The following is a 12,869-nucleotide window of genomic DNA, read 5'->3' as shown; positions in this document are numbered from 1 at the left end:
ATCCGCTCTTCAAGAATACAAGTCTACCCCGCAGCTGCAGACACACAACCACGTGTTCCATTTCCAGGGGACGCTGATACAGAACGATGCACGTATCGGTGTCGGGATATAAATCCTGCTGCCAGTCTCAGCTGTGGCCATCAGTTTATGTCCTGTGAAAACGAAATGGTTACCTGAGCAGATCATCACCACTTGCGCTGATTGTACACACTGTCTCTTCCCCATACTGCGGGGCACATTTTAAATACACCGACGGTAATAAAAAGGGAGCCTGCGGGAGCGGCAAGCACACCAAGGCCACACAAGACTCTTCACTTTATAGCTTTTATTTGCGGCACGGCGTTAGCCTGCCACTGAAATCGGAGGCTTTCCGGCTTTTGATAGTCAGGGCTGCTATGATCATATATCTGCGGATATTTAAGTCTATTCTGTAAAACAGAACAAAATAAATCATTGTGCGTAAGTCAGACTCAGCAGGACACGGAATTAATAGACTCCGTGGCAACTGGTTTATCAAACAGACAACCATGTCTTGCTGACCTGCTTTCCTTTGCTATCCCTGTACAAAAATAATTCCATGTTCAGATCCTCTTACACTCTTCCATGTCACCAACTGTGACGCTCGGTGCTTTTCAGAAGGTATTTTATGCCGAGCTGTTGTAATTTACGTTTTTCCTCGGTATGTCCTCAACTTGTCTCATCTACTTCAGTTAGTGATTTCGTACACACTTCCCCACACTGCTGACGTCCCTCCTGGAAACTTGTTGCTTTCAAGCTGTGGGTGTCACGTGTGGGCGGGGGGCGGGGGGGGTGATAGCGATAGCGACAGCAACAGTGACCGTGAAGAGCAAGAGATCAAATTTTTCATATCCCTCACTCAAACTTGATCACGTCTTGGGGCTGTATCGCATTACAGTCTATTGAAGCGACCGTTAGCAGGGAGATTGGTATCTCAGCCTCTTCTGCCGTGGATTTCCTTCCTGCACGATAGCGGACCATCACCTCAAAATAGTGAAACGAGAGAAAACCCCCTTGTTATTTGATTCAACCTGAGATTTTTCTTCTGTGTTTTTAGTGGTTTTACACATTTCCTGCTATCAAACTGCATTGCGACTTCTATGGAAATAATTAAATGTGATTTCACTGTGTTTGCGTTTGGTCAGTTACTCACATTTTTGTATTAACAATGGATCACATCACTGCTTGTATGTGAAAGCAGGCAGCAGGCAGAAGTTTTCAGCAAATAAGCTCTTAAAAAAACAAAAAAAACAATTGTACACTGCCTGCTTAGCACTGAACGCCAAACAGACTGACCTTGCAAAGAGCTGGTGAACATAGTGGGGTATTAAGCAGCTAAAGAGCCAGATATCTCTTTCATGACTGAGTGGATTCCAAAACTAGAGCTAAAAGGAGAGTTAATATTGGACTTACGTTCGCCAAGTGGCAGGAAACATTCCACAACAATAGTAATTATAGCTCAGTGTTTGCTGGGCGTGTAAAAAAGCAACTGCGTTAGTTTTGTTTTACAGCTTATCTCCGTGGCCTCCAAGTAGCAAAAAAAATACCAGCGAAGGATCCAAAATTGAAATGTGAATTATTGTCATCACCATTAACTGCTGCGAGGAACTTCGATAACGTGGGGTAAAGATACCTGTGGTTTAATTCAACTGTGTTGCCAAGCATTCACCGCACTGTAGTTCTCTTGAGCAAGAAGCGGCATCCCATCCAGAGAAGTGAATGTCCTGGAAGGGAAGTAAGAAGCAATCATTGATCACCAGGTTTGTAGTACTAAGTAATGCTGCGGTATGGTAGCCTATATACTTTGCTTGTGGGTCCTACTGTCAGTTCTATCAGATCTGGGGAGGAAATTAAAAGATAACACAATCTAGCATGTTACTTTGCCCCCTCCCCACCCACGTCTCACATTGTGACAAGCTGACAATAATATTTTTTGGCCCCCAGACACATCTCCAGGTAATTGGCTCCTCTCCTCTCACCTAATGGGAGGTGTGAGCTGTCCTACCACCACATACTCACAAGTTTAAAGGTAAACCGCTGGAGGTCAGGAGCACCAAATGTCCTCAGATTTAAAGCAGGGGGCCCAGCTGCTTATTATCTGTTGACAAGACAACAACGTGTGTGACAGCCAGTAAAGGGACTGAAATTTATTTCATTATAAAAATGAAAACCCCTGTGAGCTCGGACGACACAGCACCACATGCAAAACGTTAAAATATTCAATAAATACTCAAATAACTATCCCGTGCGCAACCTGTTACTTTATGTGCCATTCTACGTTTTTGAAAGTGCAGAGTGCTGGCTGGAGTGCAAATGAGCCTAGATAAAGTGCCCAAAGTGCTCTAAAACCGACGGCAATTTATACTTCGCTGGTAACAAAGTTCCTCTTTGTTACACTGGGATTGGTTTTGACTCAGAGGTAGCTGGAATTCAACATGCATTCCCCTTTCCTTTTTCAGATTGCTCTCCCGCAAGAGCAGAGTCCGGCACTGAGACATTACCACTGCAAGAGGGGTCTTCAAAATATATCCAGTTAGAGTGTTCCTGAGAGGGACGCCTAGGCACATTCTGTCTGCAGAATTTGTTTGGAAAATTCAAGGCAAGAACCAGGATCTGATCAGACCTTGGCTGAATTGCTGTGAACAGGTGTTCCACTTTTCTTCTGATTCTCCAGCAATCCTCGGATTGAATGATGTTTTGGCTCTCACCAGGGTGATGTGATGGAAACCGCAGTCGGCCGAAGTCACGTCTGGTAGGCTACCAGCCTGATTCAGCCTCAGTGATTGCCAATGGTTGCAAACACACTTATTGGAGCGATACCTGCATTTTTAGCACTGTATACCCTGTTTTATACACAAGGAGGTGCAGATTAGTATTGCTGAAATTTCAGATTTAGCATTTCCACAGCTCTCAATGATCCTTGTTTGAGTTACATATTTTTGGTTTATTTTCTTGTCCTTAAAATCATGGGTTTATTTACAAATTTAGTTTCCATTTTAATATGTTTAGAAATATTATTATTAAAAAAGATATTTTGCACATTTGCATTAGGTACCAATAAACCATGTCAGATACAATACTAGAAATAGCTAGAAATACAGTTCTTTAACCTAAAAAGGTGAAAAAGTTACGATTGTATATACTGTATACAGTATGTCTTTATTTTCAGTTAAATCTAAAAAACAAACAAACTTGAGTTTCAAATTTTTCTTTTTAATCTTTATTTCAGATTACAACAATTTTTAAAGCCTACCATAATTTATAAATGGATTTAACAAACCATCCATTTATAAATGGATTCAACATACATAATGATGTAATGAACAAGGGAATAAAGTGAAATGGCCATAAGTAGATGCAGTGGCTGTGAATGCACTGCACTCCCCAGTTTGCTTTGGAGAAATACTTCCAGAAAAAAAAAAAAAAAAAAACGACAGCAATCTGCATCTCATCCCTCCTTAATCCTTTAACAAATACTGTCTTGTAATGACATCCGCTGACCCGCTCAGGCCTGCTTTCCCCACACAGTCTGACATCTAGCTTCGCTACCCACCACACTGCTCCCATGTGTTTTCCCTTTGTGTATATAATAAAAACACAATAAAATAAAACATAGGTTTGTAAAGACAAACCCTTTAGTGGAGCCTGTAGAATTTGAAAAACAAAAAAAGCCCACACAGTCCACCCTTTCTATATACATCATACAAATAACTGACAACGACTGTAGATAGAAATTCCAATAATAGTACAGTAGATAAATATTTGCTAGAGGTGTGCTTGACACAGAAAACGGCTGCCAGCAAAATGATAATATTATCAGTAAATTCAGGAATTTTAACTAGCTGTTTTCCAGCTGTGATAACAGATAGAAAAAAAAGAAAAAAAACTCTGGCTGAAGGCATTTTGTCTTCCCAAGCATCCTGCCAGTTTTGTTCCACTGCCCATTTGTCAACAGTGATGTCCAATCGCTCAGTGCCAGGCGGGCAAATCAGCACCTTGTCACTTTCGAAATGACAATTTGAGTCTCAGTCAAGTCTGCAACCAGTTTGTGCCTTAGAGCCACTCGCTACCTCAAAAACAAACACTAAAAATAAAGCCAGCCAATCTGAAAACACAGGCTTGCATGCAATCTACAAAACTAACCATATTAGAGCTCGGAGGTGACTTTGAGATTGAAGACTTTTGTTTTATCAGAAGCAGACATGCAAAGTTGAACCGGAAGGCTGAAAACCTCTGTGGAAGCTTACAGGAGAGCGTGACAAAATGTCACTTTCATCACGTGGCAAAATCATATAAAAACCAGAGGATAAGTCATGTTCAATTAGCCATCTAATATAAGCAAGTTAAGATGAATATTGAGCCCAAGTAGCGTTGATGCCAGCTGCAAACGCACACTATATTGCGTGATGGAAACCTTGGCACAAAGCAGATCACATTGTGGCAATTAAAAAGGTGAAACAATGCTGTGATTACCATTAAATCCCAGAAAAAAAAAAACATTGTTATTTTTAGTTTTCTCTGCCCTATAATCGTTACCTTAACTTGTAAATGTTCCACACGCTGATGTAAGCACGTCGGTTAAGTCAGAATTAATGGACAGTTCTTCAGAGGGGAGTATACTGTAGATCAAAACAGACAGTAGATGCTAAATTCTCTTCACATGAAGACAGCATGTGCAATTGCCTGGAGACGCAATTCTTGATCAGTTGACAGCTAACTCGTTAAAAAGCCTCCAGATGTACTGTATGTTGCAAAGAAGCATTTCAATGCTTCTTTAGTGTCAAGCGGGTGTTAATAATGAGGTGTTGTTCAGCAACAGCTAGAATCATGTACAGCCGTTTGAAAAGAAACTGCTAAGCTCACTGGCTTTTTTCTTTTTCTTCGTCAGTGGTGTATAAACAAAAAGAGGATCTATCCGATTGCAGGCTTTTCTGCAGTCTTCCTTTGATTGCCTCGGTCTGAAATTCAGATCTATGGCTTTATCCCCCCCCCCCCTCATTTCCCCGACCTACAGGTACTTTATATTTCTGAGGCAGCCGATGTCCACATAGCACAAAGTGAAAATGCAGTGGGTGTCATTTTTACCACCTACTACATCCCTGCATTCGCTGTCATGAGTGGTCTCATTTTTGTAAAACAGAAAACACTTTAGCTCCCACTCCACATCAGGTCGGACGCTCTCTTGACTGCTTTCTATTGTTGTGCATTTTCACCTCCTTACTGAAAGTGAGACAGGTCACAACTGACAAATCAGTGCTGAAGTCTACCAATATCATTGTAAGAAAGTTTAACTACAGTAAAAACCACAACCGCTACACACAGTACGGTAATTTAGTACAGAGAAAGTGATCTTTCATTATCCATAAAGGCATATTAAGTGTCAGTCAAACCTGTGCTAACCGGAAATTTGCGGTTATTTAAGGAAACAAAAAGGTCCCTTATTAATTTTACACGTATGTAGAAAAATGGCAGCCAGTTCATTTTTTCAAACCAAATGAAACCTTGAACAAAGTTGTCCTAATCAGTTGGCAGTTAATTAGGGACACCTAGCTAAAACTAATCCGATCTAATACAACAGTCCTGCAATAAATCCTCCGTTCACCAAAGTTATAATCTTCAGTTTGTGTTGAAACTGTTTTACAGGAGGTGTTGATTCGACTTTATGGTCAGTCTGGACGTATTCTGCGGTGCTGTTGAATTGCATTGCAATTTACTGACAGCTTTGTCCAGCCCGTTTAAATCAATGAGGATAAGCTCAACAACAGCAACGGATCTCTGTATAATGCAACAGAGTTCGACAGCACCACTGAGTGCAGCCTCTGAAATTACCATAAAGTCGAATCGGCATCTCTCCTTAACAATTTCAACAAAAACTGAACATTATAACCATTATGTAGAGAAGGTTTATTGCGTAGGTATGGGAGCAATCAAACAAAGCCTGCCAACCCCCTTTAGTCCCCTCCGCTAAGCACTCCAGGGCTCCAGACTAACTTTTTCCACTAGTATCGCTGGTTGTCCCTACTGAAATTTTTTTAGGAGCACCAGCACAAAATTTAGGAGCACCACTTAAAATCGACATGCAATGCAACGCATTCATATTTTTACGAACTTAACTGTATTACTGATAAATGCTTTGGTAATAAACAGAGCGTTTACAGAAATAACAATGTGCTGTTTTATTTTAATGGAAAAAGTCACAAAGTGAAGTACGGCTTTGAGAGCAAAAATCATTAAGTTAAGTACTGCCTTTTTAAAAACAGACACCAATGCTGCTGGCAGAGGCACTGCAATTCTATCGGTGCATCAGTTCCTGCACAGTCTATGCTTCACGCTGTCGTTGTGCTTTACGAGGACTTCATGTTCAAAGTTCGCCGTCAAGGCGGCAAACTTAGTTTTCCCCACCGACAGCAGCACAATCCGCGGCCTTCCCTTCTCTGCAGTATCCCAGCCCCGTAAATTGCGTGAGCCGTTCCTCTCGCAAAAATTAGGTCTTTGACTTTTTCAACGTGAGATTACCTGCTGATACCTCGTCTGAGCTGCCCTCATCAGAAATTCGGGACTGTAGCGGCACAGGAGGGTCCGAATGATCTCTTCTTCAGAAAAATTAAATCGATAGTTCGTTTGATCGTCTCCAAAGGGGCCAAGCGATAGCGAGAGAACTTACAGACCAGAAACGGGTAAATGATATTCCACAGATTTGAATTAATTCAAACGAATTGCGTGTCATTCAGATTTAAGTTCGAGCATGATTTTCGGAATTACAAACAAACAAACACACACACACACACACACACACACACACACACACACACACACACACACACACACACACACGCACAGCAATTTTCGCTCCCTCCCGGTGTATCAAATGATATATGCTGATGATTAAAAAAGAAAAACAAAACAAAAGAAAACAGGGGGCATATTTGCAAGTCTCACTGGTTCTCCTATTTACAAAATTTAATAGAACCGTCTTCAAAAATAGACGCTAAGTGTGACTAATTGGTACCAGTATGGAGCCCTGCACTCAGTAGAGATGGTTGTTCCAGTCACAACATACAGTGGCATGAAAAGGTTCGGGCGGCCTGGTCAAAATCTTTTACAATTTTAGAGTGAAAAGGCAGCACCATACGAAAGTTCGGTCACCCCAAGAGATCTGAGCTCTCGCTTAACTTTTACCAAGGCCTCAGGCCACAGTTATCTTGTTAGGGCTAGGGCTTGTTGGAAAGGCCAACTGATGCAAATTTCAAAGCTTTATAAATACTCCGGCTCCCCAACCCTGTCCCAAATATCATCAGCCATGGGCTCCTCCAAGCAGCAGCCTAGCACTCTGAAAAGTAAAATAATTTAATAAGTAATATAAATAAGCCAACAAAGCAGGAGAAGGCTACAGGAAGATAGCAAAGCCTTTTCAAGTAGCCGTTTCCTCAGTTCATAATGTTTTGAAGAAATGGCAGTTAACTTAAAGGGGGTCAAGTTGAGGTCTGGAAGACCAAGAAAAACTTTCCGAGTGAACTGCTCGTAGGATTTCTAGGAAGGCGAATCAAAACCCTCGTTGGACAGCAAAAGACCTTCGGGGAGATTTAGAAGACTGTGGAGTGGTGGCACACTGTTCTACTGTGCATTGACACCTGCACAAATAGGACTTTCATGGAAGAGTCATCAGAAGAAAACATTTCCTGCGTCCTCACCACAAAATTAAACGTCAGAAGTTTGCAAAGGAACATCGAAACAAGCCCGATACATTTCAGAAACAAGTCCTGTGGACTCAGAAGCTAAAATAGAACTTTTTGGCTGCAATGAGCAATCTCACAGAACTGGAAGCCTTGCGCAAGGAAGAATGGGCGAAAATTCCTCAAACAAGAACCGAAAGACTCTTAGCTGCTACAAAAAGTGCTTACAAGCTGTGATATTTGCCAAAGGGGATGTCACTAAGTACTGACCATGCAGGATGCCCAAACTTTTTTTTTTTTTAAGCTCTTTCCCTTTTCTGTTATTCTGAAACTGTAAAAGATGGAAATAAAAAAGGTATCTTGCTTAAAATATTAAAGAAGTACTTAATCTTTAATTTTATGCCTTTTGGAAATCAGTTCATCTTTTACTCGCTTAACTATTCACGGTAACAGAAATTTTGACCAGGGGGGGCCCAGACTTTTCATGCCACTGTAAGGAGTGAGGCCTGTCTTGGGGTTAAGGTGATCTTTGAGTATTTCGACTGAAAGTGGATTTTTTTTGTAAATGTGAAATAGCTGCCAAACAGTCTGCTGGGCTGTTTATTTATCAAGTGAATTGGCTGAAAATGAATGATGACATGTGCTCTGGCAGTCAACCTGGACCCTTGAAGAGACCAGATGATTGATATGCTCAATCCCACTTTATTTGATTAACTTCTGTTCCTTTTTGAGAGAGAGAGACAGAGAGACATTTGAGATCTCCCCAAAGTTACTAAAAGGAAAAACATGATATATTTAAATGACCGCCGACATCTCGCAAAGCTGTACAATCCATTGTTTGACATTAATGTGATTAGGTAAGACCTCTCCATAACACCCGAATCAGAACAGAAGACAAGAAAGTCAACCTTGCTCCATTTCATCAGTCTCTCACATTTAAGGATTTCGCAATGAGTCTCTTTAAGAGTTTTCATTTGGTGGATCTACAGCACAGCACGGGAATTGGAATTTCAGAATAATGGTTGTGCATTTTAAAAAAAGCAATTGGAGATGCCTGACCATGTCACCCTTTTCTGTTTGATAATGCTTGGCCTAACCCGAACCAGTGGTTACATTGTTTCTCTTGTGTTTTACATTGACAAATTGAGTATGTAATATTAATCATTTATAATATTATTTAAAAAAAGAGTGCGGTCTAGACCTCTGCTCTGTATGAAAAGTGGCCTGAAATAACTTCTGTTATGATTTGGCTGTATACAAATAAAAACTGACTCCGGTAAAAAAAAGACTAAGCAGCTGAGCAAAATCTATTCCGCAACTGTCACTGCATTTCAAATATGTCAATTAAATCCCACCTAAGACAATTATAGTGTCAGCTACACAAATTTAATACGGTTTGACAACAAGAGACCAGGCATTGATTACTGTATTGTACAGCTCTAATGCACAGCTCATTCAGAGTTTTATTTGTTTTTGTTTTTGTTTTGTTTTTTATTAAAAAACAACATCATGTAGCAAAAAAAAGTCTGAGATGAAGATGTTTGGGAATGAATCTAATTATAAAGGGCGTGTAGGGCACTGGATCTACATTTGAATGCCAGAAACTCACCCATAGAAGACACATACATTAGGATGAAGGCCGGCTGCTTTGTTAGTAAGTCAGCACATAAGATAGAATGTATGGATTGTTTTTCCTCAACATCAACTTTTTTTTTTTTTTTTATTAAGTTAGAAAGAACTGAACAGTCACCAGTAAAGCAACGGATCAAAATGTAGGTTGCACTGCTGTGCACAGGATTTTTGTTTTCCTCCAATCTGTTTCAGACCGCGGTGAAATAAAATACGGCGTTGTTTCAGGAGGTTGGCAAGCAAGTTACCTGCCCGTAGAAATGGCCGAGAGACGTTTCTCCCCACGACTCCGCCCGATCTCCCAGGGCCACCAGGAGCTCGTTGAACAGCGCTCCACCGCTGCTTTTGACGGCATCTCCACGGGTCCTCGAAGGCATCTTCCTGGGCACCTGGATCGAAAGAATAATCCCTACACTGAACCAGGGGAAACGTTTCCCACGCGTCCCCCCCCGCCCCCGACTGCGACTCTCAACCCAAAGGTGCCGACGGTAAAGATGGTGGCCGGACGTGACATAGCGCCGTGCACGACTCCTGTGACCTCCCAGTAAAACCTAAAAGTTTCTTTGTAAGTTACATGTATTTATACTAATCTCCAACAGTATCACGGAGCAGAATGACTCGCAGAGTGAGCGGGAGACATATCCAGTCGTTTTCATTTGGATACAGAAAAAAAACAAAACAGCTGTTTAAGTTGTGAAAGAACCAACGAGTCTGTACTGTACAATAATCGTGTCTTTGTCAAAATGATTCGTCTTCACATATGTAAAATATAAAGTTTACCGTTAGCTTTGACCAACTGTAAGCAGCTTAATTAGGCTGTTTTGTTTTGTTTTCTTTCTTTCTTTTTTTTTTTTCAGGATTTCTGTCGCTTAAGAAATATCCTTAAGAGCTGCAGGCTTAACGGTGACAGACAGGAATTTGCATATTTGCAAAGTTGAAAGCATTTAGACAATATAAACAATGTGAGGTCTGGTTGAACGGCTTCCGCTATCTGGCACTCGGAAGGCAATTCAGTTCAGTGATGTGTTTTTAATGATAATTCAGGGGTAGGCTATTACGGTTACAATCTCCACTCTCATTGCCATGCGCTGTATGCTGTTATCTACATGACAGCGTAGAGTAGTGGCCTGATGAATTTGCATTTTATTAACTAGGCTGTATGGAGTAGTATGGGGAGCCCCAATTTTTTCCGTTTGCATTGCATAGTAAATTATTTTCCATTGGTGATCGTACATTTAAGACATGTGAGAAACAGACCTCCAGTCAACCACAAGATATCAAGGATAAACCAGAATTTCAAAACGAATACTTTCGGCCAAAAGAGTTTTGTCGGTTCTTTTTTTCGCAGTAAATGATTTGATCTTGTGCTGCGATGGTACCTTGGGTCAGTGTCTTAATCGCGGCAGAGTGCGTCCTTCCAAAGTAACTTTGATGTTTACAGTGCGGCGCTTTGCCCCGGCAAACGTGACTCAGCGAATGATTCATAGACCCTTTGTGCCCTGAATAAAGTCTCCCAACTAAAACTTTCTGGCCTTAATGAGACCAGTCTCGCAGTGTACGACTATGAGCGTCCTTGATCTCCGAACACATCACACTTCTGTGATCGTGCACATCAGAGTGGAGAGACACTCTAGAAGGAGACAAAGCACTGGAGCCAAATCGCCTGCTTGATATGCTTGTTATGGCTGGGGTGAAGAGGTAATCCTTATCACCCGGACTGTGAGGGATGGTGGCCCAGTGTTTTCATTGCATAATTCAGAATGTCATTTCATCAATATTCAATTTAAAATTCCTATTTTGTTTTCAGACTGAAACGCCAATGTTACCCTCAGTGCATGTAATGGTTAGGGTCAATACTACAATTAATGCTTGACTTAATCGTGACAAACTGACGGGGATAACAACATGATTTTCTCTTTCAGCCGGCTATAGTATGTTGTTATGTGGGTACCATGCATTTATTCAGTACCAGGTGTTCTGGACTTCCTTTTTTCTTTTTTTTCTTTTTTTTTTTTTTTGTCGGCTCAGAACTCAAATGAGAATTTCATTTCTGTCCCTTGGGTCCAGGGTCATTAAAACATCGAACTGGAGAGCTACCGGACAGGCCCACAGCCCTAGTGAAGGTCTGCATGTCCTGCCATGTGTAGGCTGTTTGCCTCCATAAATAGTTTATTGAAGTACCTTATATCCTTTTCAAATTCAGCTCTAATTCTCATCTCCACAGCACAGCGATGCAGCCTAACGCCCATGGAGGGACACTGAATATTTACCTATAAAGGCTCAAAACCCATTTTGGATCATTCTTTTATTGTACAAATCAGGTCAAAACTGATGGTTTTCACATGACAGAAATTACTGTCTTGGTGCATTTTACAATACCTACCTGCGAGCTTTGTCTTATTGTTTTATAGAACACCGTGGGAAAATGTGGATCTCAATATAACACAGTACTGATATGCTTTATCTGCCAATAATATAAACTGTGATGAGAGAACAAAGTTGCTTTTCATTGTATTGCTTGATTTTTGCTTCTTTTTTTTTTCCAAAACCATGTAATAATGGGTACATGCAACAACTTAAGTCTCAGATGAGAGGATTGAATTGACATCAACACATGCTGCATACTGTAATAAGGCATGCATATAACTACTTGCACAGATGGAATGACAGGGCAATAAATAGACTTGTCAAGGTAAATGAGACCTCCTATTTTCGGTGTATAATTCTGTGTATAAATTTACATTTTTGTCCTCTTTCATGGTGGTCAAATGTATCACAAAATGGAGATCCAGGTGTGTCCCTTATGATCACATCATTTTTAAAAAGTTTTGCATATTCTTTCGCTACATGATACTGCAAAAAAAAAAAAAAAAGAGGAATTTGATCCCTTGCATACAAAACAAAGCGAACAAATAAATAAGCAGGAAGTTTCATTTGTTTTGTTTTGGGGTTGTTTTTTTTTGTTTGTTTGTGTGTTTGTTTGTTTGTTTTAGCTTTTAAATATCGGTTGTTTAACTGCTAATCTGGCACCACAGCTTTTCAGCAAATGCACAGATCTGGAGTGACACCACAATCTGTGCTCCATGACTGGTACATCGACGTGCTTGTCAGTCGGCCTCTCAGCAGTGCAACAGTGCCATCTATGGCGGCGTTGCACATGAGCCTGGTCATCCGTGACACAGTGATGACTTGATTGGACTGCTCTCAGTTCCCCAATCATTACCATGCCAATGAAGAATGGTTTGTCCATATTAGGAAAATGAGTGTTTTTATGCCTGACAAAACCTTATGACATAGAGAGGTGTATGTAATGTGCTGGAACCCCATTATGTCTTGGCAACACGTCTTAATAATCCCTGGACATTGCCCCTCTCTTTGCAAAAAGGACGTTCACCCTCACCACCCTTTATAAAAGGCTGCTATTAACCCCCAGATTAAAGTGGCCATGGGCTCTCTTTATGCCTGGGCATAGTATAGGAAATGTGAAATGTTGTCGGGAGATTGGAGGCAACGACAAGCAGTAATGGAGCATACCATTTTGCAATTTGC

The 12,869-nt window shown here is 40.9% G+C and overlaps 1 long non-coding RNA gene across 2 annotated transcripts; it reads right to left on the bottom strand.

The window, feature by feature from the left end:
- Positions 1–798: 798 nt before the first annotated feature.
- LOC120792335 lies at positions 799–9,765 on the bottom strand. Of its 2 annotated transcripts, XR_005707790.1 has the most exons (5): positions 9,569–9,765; positions 4,555–4,637; positions 2,038–2,116; positions 1,652–1,742; positions 799–1,002 (listed from the first exon to the last, which is right to left on the bottom strand). It is a non-coding gene; the product is annotated as an uncharacterized LOC120792335 (long non-coding RNA). The 2 variants fall into 2 exon arrangements; XR_005707791.1 differs by lacking the exon at positions 4,555–4,637.
- Between the last annotated feature and the right edge of the window lie 3,104 nt (positions 9,766–12,869).

Source organism: Xiphias gladius, chromosome 7 (assembly GCF_016859285.1).
Source record: "Xiphias gladius isolate SHS-SW01 ecotype Sanya breed wild chromosome 7, ASM1685928v1, whole genome shotgun sequence".
NCBI classification, from domain to species: Eukaryota; Metazoa; Chordata; class Actinopteri; order Istiophoriformes; family Xiphiidae; genus Xiphias; species Xiphias gladius.
This window is presented reverse-complemented; position numbering and strand designations above follow the sequence as displayed.